This window comes from Myotis davidii, unplaced genomic scaffold (assembly GCF_000327345.1).
Source record: "Myotis davidii unplaced genomic scaffold, ASM32734v1 scaffold374, whole genome shotgun sequence".
NCBI classification, from domain to species: Eukaryota; Metazoa; Chordata; class Mammalia; order Chiroptera; family Vespertilionidae; genus Myotis; species Myotis davidii.
Window position 1 is genome coordinate 426,916 of NW_006287082.1, and position 22,019 is coordinate 448,934.

Genomic DNA, 22,019 nt, shown 5'->3' on the forward strand with positions numbered 1-22,019 from the left:
GAGGAACAAAAAATAGATACAGAGGCAGAGCAGCATCAAACAGACTATCAAAGTACAGCAGGAAGGCCGGGGGCTGGAGGTAGGGGGGCAAGAGATCAACCAAAGGACTTGTATGCATTCATATAAGCATAATCAATGTATATAAGACACTGGGGGTTAGGGGAGGCTAGGGGACTGTCTAGGGCGGGGGGAAAAATGGACACATATGTAATACCCTTTGTAATAAAAAATAAAATTTGAAAAAAAAATTAAAAAAAAATAAATAAATAAATTTGTGTGACTTTGAAAAGAAACGAAGAGACATGTAACAAACAGCAAAAGCAGACTAATATTCACCATGTATATATTTTAACGCTGTAAGTATTAACATACATGTTCTTTGGAATGAATGTTAGTGTTCTTGTTACATGTTGGTGTGTTGAGGGCCACCTCAAAACATAGCAGCTTAAAACAATGTTTTATTCTCTCTCACAGTTCTGCAAACTGAATTCATCTAGGCTCTCCTCACTAAGAGTCTATCATGAGGCTCTTATTGAATCGTGGCCAAGGAAAGTTACTCGAAGGCTCAGTTGAGCTCGCCATCTAAGGCAGATAGCTGTTGCCTCAGCTGGGCTGGCTACAACACCCGGAAACTGCTTGAGCAACATAACAAAAATTCTCCACAAAGCTAGTTTGGCTTCCTCACAAAATGGCAGTTTCAAGAGAGTGTGACTCTATATATGATGGCTGATTCCCCCTCAGAGTGTTTAAAGAAACCAAGTCAGAAGCTGCAAGGTTACTTGTGACCCAGCTTCAGAAGCTGAAAGGTACCACATGTATACTAGTATTCTATTTTTCTTTCCACAGGTCAGACTAAATTCACTGTGGGAGGGAACTACAAAAGACCATAAATAGCAGGGGATAGAATTCATTGGGAAAACTTCTTTAAGAGACTTGCTATCATAATTTGTTTAAATAATCTGTCTTTTCAGTCTAAATCTCTATAGATCAGTAATACTGTGTAAGTGGAAGAAAATATAAAATTATAAATTTTTATGAATGAATTTTACATATTTTACATGAATTCCTACTTTAGTATTTATTTAATTTTGATATTTTCTGAGGCACCACATCCAGATGATCATTTTTTCTTCCTTAGCAATCTTAGTACATAACTGTGTCAGTTATTGATTCCTAATGGCAATATATTGACAACCAGTTCAATAAATACTTTAAAAATTCTGTCAAGGGGTGAAAAGAAAATTCTACAACCTCCAAACATGAAAATAAAGACATATGTGAGTTTGAAAGCTGCAGGAAGTGCCCCTGCCTATCTTATCTGATTCTCATGTATTGATTTATTGATCATTTATTAGATAGCTATAATGATCTGGAAAATCTGACCATTATACATACAACATGGTTTCTGCCTTGAAATTAATGCTTTTATAAAGCTTTCTTCTATATCAGGGATTCTCAAACTTAATGTACAACAGAGTCACTGGAAGGCTTGTCAAAACACAGATGGCTGGACCTCACCCCAAGAGTTTCTGATTTATTTGGTCTGGGAAGGGGCTTGAGGATTTGTGTGTCAAACATATCGCCAGGGAATTCCCTTGCTGCTGGGACGGTGCACTGAGAACCACTGTGCTAGACAACATTCTCGTCATGTCTGTTTCTCATCTGATTCAGGACTACAGCAAGGTCTGGCAAATCCTGCCAATTTGCAAGACACAACCAAATATAACAAAATGATGCCTGTGGACTGAGGATAATCCCTGGGTTCAGGTTTTCCAGGAGTAGTGACCCCAGAGGATTTACGCTCTTACTGAGTCAGAGTAAGGAATGACTGAAAAAGTCAATTGGTCACATTCAATTTTATTCTTGGAAAACCCATCAACTGTTTTATCACAATTGGTTTACACAGAAGAGACCTTAGAGACAACCTAATTTCCAGAAAGGCAATAATATAATGGAAAGACCATGGAATTCAAATCAGAAACCAGGATGAGAGTTTTGATTTGACTGCTTACTTGCTGTGATCTTGGAAGTGTTTCCTTTATTTTTGAGAACATTTTTTTCACTTACCTGTAAAACAAAAACATAAGATTCACATTATAAAAGTGTTAGGAAAATCAACAATCTCGGTTGATTTTCCTATAGAAAGCTTTTCATAAGTTATTATGCAGGGCTTCAAGATGTTTGAGTTCATTATTAACTAGTAATTGAATGAGCAGTGTCTTGCTTTACTACTAATTGGAATCCTCAGATCTGTTGGTCTTATTCCCCATAGTTATTCAGGCAATCTCAGGTGATGAATTGATTCATTCTTTAGCATATCTTTTAATCTCTCCTTTCCTTTCCTTTTTAATAATTACATCATTGCCTTTAACTTCATTATTTCAAGTCTGGTTTAAATGCAGTTTTTCTGCCTGAGGCCAATATCCCCCCAAAACACACCTCACCTGCTATCTTACGTACACACCCAAATAAGCACTTTATTTACACTATAAATTCTTCTCTCAGGAAGAAAATGAAGTATGAGAAGAAAGATAATAAGTTATTATTTACTAAATACTTATAATGTTCTAGTCATTGTGATAATAAACTATCCATGCATTAACTTTTTTTAACATTTGCAACAACACTTTGAGGTAGACTATTATTTTTCTAACTAGAGGCCCGGTGTACAAATTTGTGAACGGGTGGGGACCCTTGGCCTGGCTGCCAATTTGGGCCAGCTGGAGGGGAGGGACTGTGGGAGGTTGGCTGTGGGAGCTCACTGACCACCAGGTGGCAGCTCCAGCGTTAAACATCTGCCCCTGGTGGTCAGTGCACATCATAGCTACTGGCCGGTCATCTAGTCAGCGGGACGTTCAGATGTAACGGTCAACTTTTATTTATATAGATTTTATGATTGAGGGAGTCGAGGACTAAATAAATTTCTAAGGACAAGCCGTAGTAAGGGCTAGAACTCCAATGCAAATGCAGGTCTATCCAAGTCCAGAGGCTAGTTACTTGCAAGCACCCTGTAGTTGACCCTGAGTCTTTTCTGGCTTCACAGAGCCCAAATAATAAAGGGAGAACCTAAAACAAAACAAACTCGCTCTGGGAGAATCCTTCTAAATTTACTTCTCACCACCTCTACTGAGTCTCGGCTTGGTTGCTTATTTTCCATTTACTATTATTAATTCACATTCATGCATTCTTTCTTTTTTTAAAGATATTTTTGTTGATTTCAGAGAGGAAGGGAGAAGCAGAGAGAGATAGAAAATCAATGATAAGAGAGAATCATTGATAGCCTGCCTCCTGCACACCCCCCCCACTGGGGATCGAGTCTGCAACCCCGGGCATAGGCCCTGACTGGGAATTGAACCGTGACCTCCTGGTTCATAGGTCAGTGCTCAACCACTAAGTCACACCAGCTAGGCTTTTCTTGCATTCTTTTATTCACTCAACATATATATCTTGTGATGGCAAGGATGATGATGATGGTGATGATGTTAATGTTAGCAATAACAATCATTCTTCATCTTTACTGTATATTCATGATATGCCCAGGATTGTTCTGAGCTCTTTAAATATACTAATTTTGCATAACAACATTTACAAGTAAGTACTATTATTATCTCCATTTTGTATATGATTGAACTGAGGAACAGGGATATTGAATATTTTGCCCTAAGTCATGCTAGTAGGTTGAGAAGCTGGAGTTCAAACCTGTCTAATTGACCGCAGAGTCCATGATCTTAACACCTAATATCTGGGCCCCTATGCCATATACTATCTACTACCTTTTCCCCCACATATATATTTTCTCCACTGTAAAATTGCCATCCTCCTTTTTCTCTACCCATGAAAATCTATTTTTTTTTAAAGGTCAAGGTAAAATTCCCCTTCATAAAGTTTCCTGGGTTAAACCACATCACCCAGCATTTGCACCATTCATTTTATCTGTATGACTCTATAAATACAAAATCTTTTCTCTCAAACTAATGAAACAAGTTTGACTAATGGGGGCATTTTCTATTCATAGTCTCCCTGTACCTGGCAGGGTGCTAGAGGACTAACAATAGGAGCACAATATAGTTTTCAGTGACCACGAGGCAAATAAACCTGTATTTTTTTTTTCTGTCTCACATGACTTTTTCTCTGCCACCACCATGGGAATATAACACTTAAAAAAAAAAATCTGGTCTTCTAAGTCTAGCTCAAGTTTCACTTTTTCTATGAAGTTTTTTATAGACCTTTCCTGCTAAAGTGAATGCCTTCTCTGATTGTTTTAGCAGTTATTGTCGCAACATATATTTGATTGCACTGTTATAGTTTTAATACAAAATTTTCTGTTGTAAATTTGACAGAATACCAACAAATATTGAGCATCCTTAGAAGGCATTGGTTGGAATTGTTTAGTCCTTTTTATGAAATACCCACAAGTATATTGGCCTTAACTGCTGGTGATACAGTTAAAAGAAAAAAAATTGTACTTAGAATCAATTTCTGGATAGTGTAGATATCAAAAAAACACCTGAAATAAGTTTGAAAATCCTGTTAGAGATTGTACCGAAGGTGCCTAACGTTTACCAGTCATAATGTCTTAGAGTTGAGAAGGAGACTTCATGAGTTTCAATGATACTATCAGTGAAATATTACCTCCCACATTAAATGTGGGTTTTATTGCTCCTCTTCATGGTATATAAGATCTATTTCTGGCTTTTCAGCTCTATCTCATTTTGCATTTTTGAAAGTAAATATTGTGGAAGAAAAGCCTGAAAGGTATATATTCATATTCACACCAAGAACACAGACAGATGGATATCCAAATCCACATTTCTTATAATTTTTTAAAATAAAAACTAATATTGATTAAAGCAAGATATCTGTGGAGCAGATGTCTGTATTTCTCCAACACCAGCTGTTCAGATGAGGTTTCCATGAAGTGTAAAGTCCGAGTATTGCTGTTCTATGTCCTATATAGTCTTTTTATTTATTTTTTCAAAACAGTAAAAGAAAAAAAAAGGGCTTCAGGAAGAGTGAGGCAAACTGTTGGAATGATATTGCATAAATTTAGTTCTTTTTCTCCAGTCATATATGTGCAAAGTCTCTGAGACAGGACTTAGGAGCAAAGAAATTGAATGCATACCAAATATTTCCTTTTCATGTATGAAATACGCAGAACCACTTCCCTTGCTTTATGGTAATTCAATTTTATAGGGTTAGCAAATATTTTTTCCTCCAGACTTTAAGATCAAGAGGGCTTTTCAATTTAGAAATAAATATCCTGCCTCTACCAAGGGCTTCGCCTTGAGTAACCTTTCTAACTAACTGGGGAGGTTGCTTGCTATGAATGTGTTTGCATGTGAACTTCAAGTGGGTTTTATTGACATAAGATGTCAGTCTAACAAGGTCCTAGCATCAAGGGAGGAGAGCAGAGGAGCTGTACTAATTGTGGCATGAAGAGCATGTAAGTGTTTTCATTAAAAGTCAGTACTCACACAGATTTTCAATGCACCATCTGGCGCTCTTTGCACTGATATTTGAAATGCAGGAAGCTGATTTAGTTACCAGATTTCTTCATCAAATCCTCACATATTTATCAACTACTTTTTATTTTTACCTTTTCTAGGTAATGTAAGTGAAAGCAGAGTAATATGCTCTCCATATTTCATTATATTTCTTTGGATATAATAAATCCAAATTGCAAAATATTGCCGAAATAATAATTTTAGTTTACTATTTAGGAAAATTTAACTTGACCATCCTATTTAAGTAGGGGATTTCCCATTTAATTAGGAAATTAAGAACTACTTGGAAATGTTGATATTGAACTAAATTTATTTACAAAAGTTTTGGTATTTGTGTGTATGAGAGGGGTTATGGATGTGGGGACAGTTCTTAGTCCTCAGATGTATTTATGAAAATTATAAAAAGTTTAGCAAGTACATGTTAGGGCTACAATTACTGCCTATAGGCATATATAATTAGAAATTTTTATTTTATAGCTGAACTTGTTGTTTGCTCTGTTTATTATTGTTTGTTCAATGTGTGTGCAGCTATATGAAAAGGACACTATTCACTAACATTTTTTGAATTTATGTTCATTTTATCAGATTGGTTATTTGCACTATCTTCACTCTTTTACCCATTAAAACCATGTTTTAATGAATGAAAGACTGAGAGATTGGGACATTTTTAGAAATAATAATGCATTCAATTAATAAGAACATATTGGAGACTTGATATATGCCTGACACTATTCCTAGTGCTGAGAATTCTTCAGGGGATGAAGTAGGAGGGGCTGATAAATAATGAGTGTTTCAGTCCTTTGCATGCATTGCCTTGTACAATAATCACAGTAAAGTCCTGATGCAAATGCCATCACTTACCTTTTACAAATAAGAAAACTGATGCTTAGAGAAGTTAAATAATTACCAAAGGTTTCACAGCTAGGAATAGTGAGTCTAGGATTTAAAAGCAGATTTTCCTGGCTTGTCTTTACTGTCCATTTCTGCCTATGCTAACACACATAAAATGTTAATGGAATTGGCATTTAATATTCTGCTTTTCAGTAAAATGCAGCCAAATGCTATATTTATAAATTCAATTGCAATAGTGATTAACATCAGTTGTGCTTGTCCCATTTCACTGTCCCATGGTCATACTTTTTTCTTTGCGTCTTTGTAGTCACATAATTTATTTTAGTTGGATCCTTACTGCTCCTCTCTTTACTCCTTAGGTAAATCTTAAACTCTGGATCCCTTTTCAGGTTCACTTAAGTCTCACTTATTCCTCCCCTGATTCTTCTCTGTTTTCTTCAAATTTCATTGAGTTTCCTTTCTTTTTGAATCTCTGCAGTACTTACTCTCTGTTGTTTTACTAAATTGACTGCTAAAGTATGTATTATGTTGTCTTGCTTTATTTACTTATTCTCAGTTATATTTTGACCTTTTAAAATAAGTAATTAAATCTTTTTTAGCATTTCCACCAAACAAACAGTCAGACAGACAGGCAGGCAGATAATACATCAGGATGTTAATGCATGGTAGAAGAGAAATTAACCTGAGGTTGAGTGATTAGTATTTAAAAAACAACCTAGTCTAACAGGTTTCGTGAATAATGTTGTCATATTTGCTTTTCACTGCTGTCAGTAAAATAGGCATGAAGATATTAATTTGTGGAAATGCCACATTTCAAAACAAGAAATGACTGACAACAGATCAGGATGTCAATAGGAAATCTATGTCAGGGAAAGGGCATCGCAGCGATCACAACTAATCCAATCCTCATGCCCAGAAAAACTCTCAGAAGTCACCTCATCTCCAGCATACATTGGAAATATATTATTGATAAGATTAAGAACTTGCAGAATGTCATCAGAGGCCTGGCCTCCTTAAATGCAATCAGTTTAAAATAATTTCAAAATGTGAAAATTCCAGCACACAGTGAAAGTATTTTGCAAGGATTAAGTTTGCCGCTTCAATGACTTGGGCAAATGCTGTGGGTGGTTATCATAAAGTCGGAAAAAAGGAAAGTTGGTATGAATCTGTCAGTATGCCTCCATCCTGGCGTTGATGACACTGTGCCCTGATCGTGGACACAAGTACTCTTGCCTATAATGGAAGATGACTCATGGGGTTACCATGGCATTATGAAAATATTGTGTAATCCACACTTTATTGAGTATAAAGTGATTAAACAGAAAGTCTCCCAGCTACCGTTGCCTTGGGAAGTTTTAATGATGCGACACAGTACGTGTCAGGGTTGTTGCCCAAATGGAGAATCTGTGCTTTTTTCAGTCTCCAAGCAGGAACTAGCTCTTCCCACAGAGGGTCTTTAGAAGTCCTTCCACACTTACGTGGGGCGGGCACATCACTGGAGCAGAAAGTTACTTTTTTCCCTGCAGACAGACTAGAAGAAAAATGATAGACACCAAGTTCTCAATTTAGAACAATGCAAGAATTACATATGTATACCTAGGTGTTACATATGTATTTGACGGATTAATAAGTAAAGGTTTGGTTTTCAAAATCCCTACACTAAATTTTTACGTAAGCGAAGACCAAGTCTTGGTACTATGGACTCTGAAGCAAGAAATGAAAGTCTCAGAAGAGAAAAATATGGAATACCAGAGCAAGGTCAGACTTCACCATTACAGGGAATATTCTGTGAGCCACACTGGTTCATGCTCACCATGAGCTTGTTATTACTAACTAGACACATTGCTATGCTTCAGGTACACACTATATACTTCTCAGTATCAAGGGAAAGTAAACAGAAGTTATTCCTCACTCTCATGGCATTTATGGATTAATAGCAAAGACAGATTAAAATAAGAATCATCCAACTGAAACATAACTACAATATATTTTAAAGGCTATGAATAAAAAGTACAGGGAGGGGAAATGATTACAAAGTTTACTAAAAGTGACTTAATAAAGCCGGGGAGGTGGAAGTGTAGGAAGTTTTCCTAAGAAAGTGTCATTTAAACTAATATCTGAAGGATGAATGGGCATTAAGTTGGAAATTAATTGGCAGGGAAGAAAATAGAGAGGGGTGAGGAGAGGTGGACAGACCATGTGCCCAAACTTGGTGTGAGTGGATCAGTAAGCTGGCCAGAGTGGCTGGGACTAAGAGAGAAGGGGAAGGTGGGGGTAGAGAGCAGACCCCCTGGACTTTATTGGGCCCACTGGAGTGTATTGGGCTTGAGTTTAATGGAGAGTTACTGAAGCTTTTAAGATAAGAGGATGACATTATTTATATTTGAAAATATGTCTTTCTGTAATATAAACTATAGACTAATGGTGCTGAATAATTAGTAAGGAACCAAACCAAAGAAAAACAGCCCTTCCTAACTCCACTCTCAGCTGCAGGAAGGGAGAACAGGTACTGTGTCTTTCATGGCACATACTAGTAGTTGTGAGGTTATGTGGTATTCTACCAGGTACAAGGGAGCCTGGAGTGAGCTATGAACACGATGAAGAGGAGTGAGCTATGAACACGATGGGAGGTGATGTGACGTTATGTGGTATTCTACCAGGTACAAGGAAGAGGAGTGAGCTATGAACACGATGGGAGGTGGAAAGAGTCATACTGGAGAGGGGTTTGCAGAGTTTTCCCTCATAGTTGGGAGGAGATGAGAGTTTCCAAGTCCCGAGATTGGTAGGGGTCTGGCAAAGAACCTCCAGAGAGGTGACTGGATCTTGGATCCTAGAGTTCAGGAATGCTGGTCTATGTGGGTCGTTCATGGTTAGTGCGAGCACTGGCCATGGGAACCCTAGCTTATTATGGCAATGAAGCAGCGCCACTGTCATTTCTTTTAAATTTATATTTTTATTGACTTCGGAGAGGAAGGGAGAGTGAGAGAGAGATAGAAACATCAATGATGAGAGAGAATCATCGATTGGCTGCCTTCTGCATGCCCCCTACTGGGGATCAAGCCCACAACCCGGGCATGTGCCCTTGACCGGAATCGAACCAGGGACCCTTCAGTCCACAGGTCGATGCTCTGTAAAACTGAAGCAAACCAGCCAGGGCCCACTGCATTTCTTAGAAGACTCTCTTGGAATAAGCAAGGAGCATGTACTGGTAAGCAAAGCTCTTTCTTAATTTTGCATGACACAAATTGGAAGATAGATTCTCCAAGGCTTGGAGACTGAGTTTCTACTAGTTAATTATGGACATGTTGAGCAAAGGCTGTTTTAATCCATAGGTTTGCTATATAGTGATTAATGACCAGAACATCTGAAATCACCCCTTTTCTACACATATGTTAGTATCATCATCTTCCACAATTAATGACAAATAGTGACTTTTCAACTTTCTCCTTCTCCCTTCTCAACTTCCATTAAGTTTTAAGTCTCCTCCCCACTTGGTGAGTAATATATATTTATAAGAAATAGCTTTGTGTTTTTACTGAAAATTCTATTGCATTTTTTTCAACAAACTTACTTATTGTTGTATATCTATCATGCTGTGTTAAAAATTTCACCTTTCTGCACATGTTTCTTAATAACGTGCTGTTGTGAGACCAGTAATATTTTATATCATAACACGTTAGTTTGTTAGTTGTATATAGGTGAGCTTTAATTATGTGTGTTTTACTTACGTTTAGAAAATTGATTGGGGGTTTAGTTCACATATATGATAATTTTCCCATGTAAAATAATGAGAAAAGAGCTGTCGTTCCGCATTTCTTATCGCAGAAAAGCAGAGTTTTCAGAAATGAATTGCCGATAATAAGTGGAAGATGCATATCTTTGAATTTTCCAGTTTCTATAATGGAGGAATCAAGAGAGAAGGGGTTGTTCTGTAGAGTTATCACATATTAGTATGTGTAAATGTGTGGAAGATTTTTGGGGGATATTAGTTGTCTGGTGTTTTCACACATAGGTAGAGAAGCCAAGTAGGCATTTGCTCGTTATGAAAAAACAAACACACACAAAGAAAAACACTGGGGAATGATCAGAAACCATTGGAATTCCTTTACAGTGAACGAGTTGTATTTGGGCCAGCAGATAAATCATGACAGGGAACGCTGCACATAGGGTCCCAGGATATCCACCTCTAAATGCATAGGTGAACCCGATTGTTTCACAGAGGCACTATGTAATATTAACTCCTTGGAAGCCAGAAATTGAGGACAGATTGCTGCTGCATATAGCAGTGCTTTATAGAATCTTTTAATTTATATCATAAAACTCCTCTGAGATATGAGTTATATTTCATGTGGCCAGATCAATTGACTCAGGCTCCTTTAAATGTCACTATGTATAGAAGAGAAACATAGTCATACATTTCTATGAGCATCCCATATATGTACAAGTGAGATGCAGAGAACATATGTTCAGCTATAAATATGTTCATATAAAGCAGTCTAGTCCTCCTGCGGGTAATCACATGTCAAGACATTTGTGGAAATGCAAATAAAGTGCTTAGAAGTGTTTTTAGCACTTTGTAAGTGCTCAATGCATGTTAACTATAAAGGTAATATTGTTATTCTCCTTATGTTTCTACTCCTCTTCCTCCTCCTCTGCTCTTTCTTCCTCCTTTATTCGTTGCTTCTCTGATAATGCCATATAGCACTGTTACTGATTCCTGGTCATCCACTTTTAAAACCAAAGTCATGGTTAATTACCTTCCTTACCCTCCTACTTTTCCAATAAATTCCCTTCTAAGATCAATTTCACTGCCACACCCTTTAGTTAGTTATGACCTCCATTTCACGCTTACTGCCACTGACTTACTTATTTATTTATGTATTTATTTATTTATTCTTTGATTAAAAATTATTTTTGGGGGTGACATTGGTTAATAATGTATAGGGGACAGGTGTAAAATTCTATAATATATCATCTGTTTATTGTACTATGTGTTCATCACCCAAAGTCAAGTCTCCTTCCATTACCATTTATCCCCCCTTTACCCTCTTTTTTCTCTCCGCATGCCCCCTTTCTCCTGGCAATCACCAAGCTGTTGTCTGTGTCCATGAGTTTTTCTCCCCCGCCCCTTTGGTTAATCCTTTCACCCTTCTTACCCAGCCCTCAACTCCCTCCCCTCTGACAGCTGTCAATATCTTCTCTGTATCCATGAGTCTGTCTCCACTGTGGTAGTTTATTGTGTCCATTAAATTCCACATGTAAAGGATATCATATGCTACTTGTCTTTCTCTGACTGGCTTATTTCACTTAGCATAATACTCTCCAGTTCCATCCATGCTATCACAAAAGGTAAGATTTCCTTATTTATTTTTTTTTATGGCTGAGTGCTATTCCCTTATGTAAATGTACCACAGCTTTTTTATCCACTCATCTACTGATGGGCACTTCCAAATCTTGGTTATTGTAAATAATGCTGCAATAAACATAGGGGTTTCTTCAGATATATTCCCACAGTGTAATCTCTGGGTCATAAAACAGTTCCATTTTTATTTTTTGAGGAAATTCCATACTGCCTTTCGCAAGTGGCTGCATCAGCCTACCTTTCCACCAATAATGCACGAGGGTTGAGGATTCCCCTTTTTCCCCATCCTTGCCAGCACTTGTTCCTTGATTACACCGATGAGAGCGCTATGTAAAATATATGATTGTCTTACCACTGAGCTGTATACCTGAAACCAATACAAAATAAAATTGAAAGAATTTCCCCATCCTTGCCAGCACTTGTTCCTTGATTTGCTAATGATAGCCATTGACAAATGTGAGGTGATATAGCTCATTGAGGTTTTAATTTGCATTTCTGTGATTATTAGCTATAGTGAGCATTTTTTCATATGTCTATTGACAACTTGTATGTCCTCTTTGGAGAAGTATCTATCTAGATCTTTTGCCCATTTTTAGTTGGATTGTTTTTTGTTGTTGAGTTTTATAAGTTCCTTGTAAATTTTAGATATTAAGCCTTTATCAGATGTATAGGCAAATATATCCTCCCATTCAGTGGGTTGTCTTTTGATTTTGTTGATGGTTTCCTTTGCTGTGAAAAAACTTTTTACTTTGATGTACTTCCATTTGTTTATTTTTTCTTTTGTTTCCCTTGCATGAGAAGCTATATCAGAAAAAATATTGCCATAAATGTCTGAGATGTTACTACCTATGTTTTCTTCTAGGATTTTTAAGGTTTTGAGTCCAACATTTAAGTCTTTAATCCATTTGATTTTATTCTTTTGTATGTGAAAGAAGGTGTTCTAATTTCATTTTTTTTCCCCATTGTATGTTGTTGCCTCCTTTGTCAAATACTAATTGACCATGAAGGCATGGGATTATTTCCAGGCTCTTCATTCTGTTCCATTGATCTGTATGTCTGTTTTTATGCCAGTTCCATACTGTTTTGATTACTATAGGCTTGTAGTAGTATACTTTGATATCAGCCCATTGCAAGGCAATCTGACGTTCATGATTCCTTCACTGGATAATCCTGCTTGTCTGTTTCCACAACATCTTAAGTTACACCAATTTTTGACTCAAACCTATCGTTCTCGTGCTGTCCCCAATGACTCCCCTCTGCTTCCTATGATGTCTCTTTTTTTTCTTTGAATATTTATTTCCTGTGCTATCTTTGTTTAAAAGATTTGCACATGTTGGAAAATCCTACCCTCTTTCTCACCTCAACCCTCCATTCCCACACTTATTCTTGTCTGCTACATCAACTTCATGATTATGTTACGTAACTTTCAGAAACCATATTAAAAATTTTCGACTTCATGATGTCTTCTTTCCCATTCACCTAACATATTGTGTATTTTCACAGAGAAGTGCAATATTTAAAAAAGCAAAGTGTGATATTTTAAAATTAAAATAGTTCTTGAGTGACTCTTTAAAACCGGTATATTTTAATGCTTTTTATTAAAACTAAGGAACACAATAGTGTTTTTGTCCAAAAATTCCATTTAATTAATAAAAATAATGCAGGGTACCCAAACCGACTTCGAAATGTCAGGAAATGTTTCAGGAACTAAAGTTTTATTGAACCATGTGAATGGGACTAGGACAAGCCAAGGTATCAGTGTCAGGCTTCTGGTAAAAGTGACTGCAGACTTCTCAGCTCCAGTTTCCATACAGCTCTGTGAGTCAGGCAATGAAATGTGAGCTTCTTTAAAAAACTGTCTAAAATTGCATTACCCACAGGTTTGGGACTATAGAACTAGAATATGTTAACTAGGAATGGTTTTTGATAGAAAATACAAAACCTTAGCAGGACCCAAAAAGCCTTTGAAGAAATCTGATCATACCTGGGACAGATATATACTCAACTTTGAGGAAATATCAAGGACAACTACAAAATAGTCCCAGTGATGTGGGTAAAGCATAGGGAATTGTCAATAATATTGTGATAACTATGTATGGTGCCAGGTGGGTACTGGAAACACCGATGAGAGCGCTATGTAAAATATATGATTGTCTTACCACTGAGCTGTATACCTGAAACCAATACAAAATAAAATTGAAAGAAAAAAAGATGAAACATTTAAAAAATAAAAGAGTTAAGGTGAAACTCATGAGGTACTCAATTGCACGCATGAGCTGGCCCAGGGTGTATTTCAGAATGGTGTGAGATTGCTTCATGTCTAGGAATAGAGGTTGCGAAATAACAATCTATATTTTGGGGAGAACGAATAAGCAATTGCAGAGTACATCAGAATATACTGCTTGCGATTTGTTTCCTTGAATCATTACTATTGGAAAATGTTTCCTAAGTACTTATAATGTCTGAAGAGCTGTCCACACATACACACAGACAGATGTGGCCGCCGCCCAGCGGTTTTGCCATCCAAATAAAACTGGTAACAAAGCAGATGTGAAAACACCGGAAGATGGATGACTTACATGGAGGTGATGCAGTTTGCATATGGTTTCATTTTTCTGGGTTTTTTTCTTTTTCTTTTTTGAGGCCTCTCCCATTGCTCTATGATTTTAAAAGGATGCCATGTGTGAGGTCACACGATTGCATTTTGGTCCTGTTTTTCACTTCATAAAGACTTTAGTCAGAGGCTAATGTTATATCAGTCTGTTACAAAGCACTTCATTCGGAGGTTCTAGTTAATAAGAAAAAAAAATATTTCTCTACACATTTTTTCTTTTTCGAGCTTTATTTGTACATGGTCAAAACATCATGTCTGCTAGGAACCTATTATGTCACATCAGAAATTTAATGGGAATACTGGCTTTGATGATGGCCACCAGAATATCTTTCCAGATAGTTTTTTTGGTCATTGTTTTTAAACATTTCATGGGGTAAATACACAGTATGGTTTTTCATGCAAAATAACAAGATAACAAGAGAAAGACCATTGCTGAGGAGCAGGTAGTCCTTGAAAAAGCTGACTAGGCATTATTTCCTAGAAGAGTTGCATCTCTGAGGAATGTGTATCTTCTAGAGCAGTGGTTCTCAACCTTCCTAATGCTGCGGCCCTGTAATACAGTTCCTCATGTTGTGGTGACCCCCCAACCATAAAATTATTTCCGTTGCTACTTCATAACTGTAATTTTGCTACTGTTATGAACCGTAATGTAAATATCTGATATGCAGGATGTATTTAGGCGACCCTGTGAAAGGGTCGTTCGACCCCTGAAGGGTCACGACCCACAGGTTGAGAACTGCTGTTCCAGAGACTGATGGATGATATGGGGAGGTCCTTTTTGTTGTACTGAATGTCCAGCCTTAAAATTAGGGAAGAGCAGTGGCTTCTTGAAGGTATCTCTTTTCCTACCAGGATAGACTACCAAAAGAAGAGAGAAATATCAATTGAATGGCTCAGGCCCCCGGGGTTGCTTGGTGACCATTCACTTAATTATTTATTTATAAATCATATACCAATGAACGGACTCTGTGCTTAGAGATGAGTGTAGTGCTTTCTTGAAGCACCTGTCGCAGAATTAAGAATTGATAGTTAAGAATTATAAACCTTTGAATCTTTATTGTCTTTTCAATTATGCTTATATTGTTTTTAAAAAGGCTCTTTCTGAACCCCAGTCATAAAGAAGACAAAGAGATGGGAGGTAAATAAGTAAGCTGACATTTCTGATACTCTATTACATACTGAAGTTCCAGAGGATCGGAGCAACATCTGTGCATCAACTAAGATACTGCTTAGTTGTACAGACACCCAGTATTTCCCTATGAATAAATGATAGAGGGAGAAATAATGATAGAGAAAATAAATAATCTTCCCACACGTCATATGTAGTAACTAAGTCAGGATGTATCTTTCCTCTCTCTGACTCCAGAGTCAGAGTCATTGCTACTGGATTGGTTTCCTACTGCTGCTCTAACAAATCACCATGAACTTAGTGCATAAAAACACACAAATTGATTTTCTTATAGTTATGGATGTCAGAAGTTCAAAATGAGTTTTATGGGCTAAAACCCAGGTGTCGTTAGGGCCGATCCCTTCTGTAAGCTCTGATGGGAGATTGTATTTCATTGCCCTTTTCAGCCTTACAAGCCACCCGCATTTCTCAGTCCATGGCCCCTTCCCCCGTCTAAATGCACAAGTATAATATCTTTCAATTTCTGTCTACCTGTGAGTCCATTTCTCATTGACCTCTATTTCCATCAGCACACTTCTTCCCTGACTCTTAGGTGACTCTCCTGCCTCCCTCCTATAAAAGCCATTGTGATTAGATTGAGTCCAGCCAGATAATCCCAGATAATCTCCCAGCTCAGTATCCTTAACTTAATCACACTTATAAAATCCCGTTTTGCCATGTAAGGTAAGATATTCACAAGTTCAGGGGTTAATTTATGGGCATCTTTGTGAAGGATATTATTTAGTCTACCACAACGATAAAGTGAGTTTCTTGGCACCTACGTATGAATTCTTCTTTTATTTCTTGTCCTATGTGCTATTTACATTGATTTGTTGTATCTACCATGATGTATAAGGTTTTGTTTTGTAGTAATGCTATAAATCAGGAGTTAGCAAACTTTTTTCTGTAAATGGCAAGGTAGCAAGTATTTCCAGCTTTGTAGGCCATGTGGTCTCAGCAACAACTATTCAATATGTCAATGTAGTGTTAGGCTGGCTATTATAAAAAAGCAAAACAAAACAAAACAAAACAAAGATAAGTGTTGTGAGCATGTGAAGAACTTGGAAGCCTCACACATTGCTCCTGGAAATTTGAAATGGTGCAGCATCTATGGAAAACAAGATAGAGGTTCCTCAGAATATTAAAAATAGAACTACAAGCCTGGCTGGCATGGCTCAGTGGTTGAATGTTGACATATAAACCATGAGGTCCTGGTTCAATTCCCGATCACAGTACATGCCTGGGTTGCAGGCTCGATCCCCAGTGAGGGGCGTGCCGGAGGCAGCCAACCCATGATTCTCTGTCATCATTGACGTTTCTATCTCTCTCTCGATCTCTTTTCCTCTCTGAAATCAATAATAAATAATACAAATACTAAAAACTAGAACTACAATATGATCCAGCAATTCTACTTTGGGAATATGTCTAAAAGAATTGAAATTGGGATCTTGAAAAGATATCTGTATTCCTATGTTCCCTGTAGCTTAATCACAATAACCAAGATATGGAAATAATCAAGTGTCCATTGAAAGATGAATGGACTTTTAAAAAAGTATATCTACACAACGGAATATTATTTAACTTTAAAAAAGAAGGAAATCCTGCCATTTGAGATGACATGGATGAGCCTTGGGAACTTTATTCTAAGTGAAAAAGACAGTCACAGGACAAATACCGCATAATTCCACTTACATGAGGTATCTAAAAACAATCAAGCTCATAGAAATACAGACCATAATAGTGGTTGCCAGGGGCTGGGGGGAGGGGGGAAAGAATTAGTTGCTCCAGAGGTATAAAGTTTCAGTTGTGCTGGATGCATGAGTTCTAGAAATCTGCTGTGCTATATAGTGCCTATGATTAACAATCTGGTATTGCACACTTCAAAATGTACTAAGAAGGTAGATCTCATGTTAAGGGTTCTTAAAACAACCACCAGAAAACAAAGGGAAACAAGGAAACTTTGAGAGAGATTGAGTATGACTGTTATTTTCACTGTGATGATGGCATCATTGATGCTATGTTCAAACTCATCAAATTGAGCACATTAAATATGAGCAATTATTCATATCCTAATTATACCTTAATAAAACTGTTAAAAAATAGGTAATGGCTCAGGTTTTACTCAGGGTCCACAGTTTGTAAACTTCTATTATAAATCATCAAATAATCTCACAAATTTCTTGACATAGGTATTTTTGTATATTCTTTTCATTGTCAAATTCCCACATCTAGAACAGGGTTTGGTACATGGAGGTGATTCATAAATACTTTTTGAATGATCTAAGGAATGAAACCACAGTATAGCCAAAAAAAGAAATTCAGTAATGATTAATTTATAACAATAGCTGTATTCATTTTTAGATTTAAGAATTTTTCTGTAAGGGGGAGGGGACTTAAAAAAAGTTTTACTTAGAGTAGGTCTGGGTTTTAAAAATTGCTTTTTATACTAGAAGTACAAGTCAAAACACAATAAAGATTGAGAGCTTTTATAATTCCTAATTGTCAAAGGTCATTATCTTTATTGCTAAGTTTTTAGTTTAGGAGAGGTGCTTTAAAAAATTTGGATATGCTCAAAGTCAATAATCATCTGAGAGATGCAAATCAAAATGACAATGAGGTACCATCTCACACCTGTCAGAAAGGCTAGCATCAACAAATCAACAAACAACAAGTGCTGGCATGATGTGGAGAAAAAGGAACACTCGTGCACTGCTTCTGGGAATGCAGAATGGTGCAGCCACTGTGAAGAACAGTATGGCATTTCCTTAAAAAATTAAAAAATTGAACTCGCATTTGACCCAGTAATCACACTTCTAGGAATATATCCCAAGAAATCAGAAACACCAATCAGAAAGGATATATGCATCTCCCTGATCATAGCAACACAATTCACCATAGCTAAGATTTGGAAACAGCCCAAGTGCCCATCAGCAGATGAGTGGATTAGAAAACTGTGGTACATCTACACTATGGAATATTATGCTACGATAAAAAAGAAAGAACTCTTACCATCTGCAACAGCATGGATGGACCTGGAGAGCATTATGCTAAGCGAAATAAGCCAGTTAGAGAAAGACAAATATCCAAAGATCCCATTCATTTGTGGAATATAATGAACAACATAAACTTATGAACAAAAATAGATCCAGAGACATAGAAGCATTGAACAGATCGTCAAACCTCAGAGGGAAGGTAGGGGAGGCTGAGAGAGGGAAGGATAAGAGATCAACCAAAGGACTTGCATGCACGCATGTAAGTATAACCAATGGTCACAGACAGTGGGGAGGAGGGGGCGGTGAGGGCATGTGCTGCGGGCGTGGGGTGGGAATGGCCTGGAATAAGTCAATGGGGGGAAAAGGAGACATATGTAATACTTTAAACAATAAAGAATTTAAATTAGAAAAAAATTTGGGGTAAATGGCATACTACCAGGGAGATACAAATGACAAGCATAGATTGTCTTCCCCCCAGTGCTTTTCCTATCAAGTTTTGCCCGTGTTTAGATATCCTATAAATTATTTCTCTTCACCAATCTTTTTCTTAAAAACAAACAGTGATGAGAAAATTGATCCCAAAATGATTTCCTAGGATTTATTTTTTTGCTGCTCTACCCCCAAAAAAGTAAACTATTTTAATTGATTTTTTTTTAGGGAGGGAGAGAGAGAGAGAGAGAGAGAGAGAGAGAGAGAGAGAGAGAGAAATCGATTTGAGAGAGAAATATTGATTGGTTGCCTCCTGTAAGCACCCAACCAGGACCAAACCGCAACCTGGACATGTGCCTTAGCAGGGAATCAAACCTGCAACCTTTTGTGTGGGGACGGTCAACCAACTGACCCACACTGGCCGGGGCAAAATATAAACTATTTTAAAGCCTGAAACCTAAATACATATTTAAATGAAATTGTAGTAAGTTTTGTTAATGAATTACATTATTTCACTAAGTGGTAATTTTAGTACTTCTGTTCACTTCCTTCTTCTACCTAAAAGGGGGAAAAATACCTTCTTCAAAGCAAAGAACATTTAAGAAAGAGACATGAAGTAAATTTTTCATTGGCCTGAAAGTTTTTTAAGTATAATTCCTTATTAATATAAATGGATTATAACATAGTTTACATTTATAACCATCTGAGATTTTGCCTTCTCAGCTCCAGGTCTCATGTACTAGAAAAAAGTTGAGTCTGAGCTTAGTCTATTGTTTATTGTAACGTAGTTTAATGGTATTACTGTGTAATAGGTAGCTCTACACACTGTTACAGTTAACTACATTATTAAAACCCTATCAAATCCAGGTCCTATTTTGGAATCCTGGCCTTACCAGCTGGCCATAAATGTGGGTTTAGGAATGGGCTAATTAAATTACACCATTCAAATAATAATACCGATGAAATAGATATGTACACAGTGCTTGTCCAAAAGAGTCTCCCATGGTCGGTTTCCAGGGAAAAGAAAGATCTAATCAAGTATGTATATTTTTCAAAGTATATGTGTATATATATATATGTATATATATGTTAATTTGAAAGCTGAGTAAGTTACAGAAGTGTTTCAGGATCAATGACTAAAAAGAGAGTACAAAAAGCGTGGTCCTTGGCAAAGTAGACTTGGGAATCATTAATCATCTTAAAGTAAATGTTTCTCTACCTGAGTCTCTGCCAAAAACCTTGACAGAATGCAGACTCCCAGAAGATCCAAACCTGCTGATGACAACAGTGTTTGCTCTCCAGTGTGCAATGTTACAAAAGATCCTTTCAGTGCTCGAGATCTTGAAAAGATGCCTGTATCTAGGATCTCTGATAAAGCTGACAACTGGTACGAGTGAGACTCCGATTTTAATATATAAAACCGTGGGCTATTACATGCACCCGTTTCATCCTTCATGCTGCATTGGACGGGAAGACTTGGTTAACCCAACCGGGGCCAAGTCTAGAAGCCGTCTTTGCCAGTGATGACGTGGCTTCCTTCCCAGCGTCTCCGGTGTATTCTCATGTAGTCTGACTTACAGAGAAGCCAAAAATTATTGGAGGCTCAGGTAATTTTTAAACCACACCTTGCTTTTTTTAATCAGTAGAACTTGATAGAAGTGAATGCTGTGAACTATTTCATGCTCATATTGCCTCATTTATAATGTGCTGTCACATAAAGTTATCTGCTCACACTTTACCAGTAGGAATCTTTGCCTGCTCCTTCATCCATCAGGGGAAAGCCACTCCAAGTAGAAATGTCTTGGCTGCTTTACAGGTCACTACCTATTTTGATCAAGAAAGTGGACGACAAAGCCTTTCAAGTAATGAAGGTTTCCATAAAAAGCCATTTTAACTTGACATGTTATGATTAAGCTTTTAATATGCAGTCTTATAAAGGTCAAACATTTAGATAACAGATTTCTTTTAAATAGAGATGAACAGAAAGAAATGTGTATGTTACATAATAATTACTTACAGAATTTCCAAAGTACTGATTTTTCTGCTGGAGACTCAATTCCCATACTCCTGCCCAGAACACACACAAAAAAACCAATATATATATTATTGATTTTTTTTACAGAGAGGAAGGGAGAGGGCTAGAGAGTTAGAAACATCGATGAGAGAGAAAATCGATCAGCTGCCTCCTGCACACTTACCACTGAGGATGTGCCCGCAACCAAGGTGCATGCCCTTGACTGGAATTGAACCTGGGACCTTTCAGTCTGAGGCCAACTCTCTATCCACTGAGCCAAACCGGTTAGGGCTACATATGTATATTTTTCTTTCTACCTATATATCTTACTTTTGCTAGAAATAAGCCTGGCTGGGTAATATTCTGGCAAAATGACAGCTCTCTAGGTTCAGATATTTCTCAGTGATACATCCTGGATGCACTCTTTGACTTTGGATGTTATATGGAGTCCAAACATATTAGTAGAAAATGACTAAACTAAATGATAGTAAGGGAGCTATGCATAATTTACTCAAAGTTACTAAAGTAGAATTGTATAACAAAATTAAACTTATGCGAAACGTAGAGTGAAGTTGTAATGTTGTATCATCCTGAAGTTGGTAAAAACCTTTAGTTATAAGACTTGAAGGATTTCTGGTAGGACTGATATTAGTGTCTCCAATTTCTCTTCTTTGATGATTAGCATTGTTTTGATATTCCTCAGTTCGTTCCATTCCATTCTTGTACCACCACAGTTTAGCTGAATTATTGTATCTTTGAATAAGACCTTTTATTATTATTTGAGGGACACCCTTGTTTCTCTACCTTTACTTGCAAAAAATCCTCTTCAAGCACAGAGGTGATTTTTTAAAATTCAGTTTTCAGTTGTACTTTGATTCCCTGAAAAGCACACTGCAAAATTCTTGCCAGTATATACTTATTACAGAATAATAGTATCACTATTTCCGAGACCCTGGGGTAGGTTCATGAATTTAATTTTTGGTCAGGTTTGTTTTCACAAAGTGTCCTGTTCCACTTTGAATCAGACTTAGATTCAAACTCAATTTAAGCATTTTGTTGAGCATACGGTGCACGTCTTGTTCT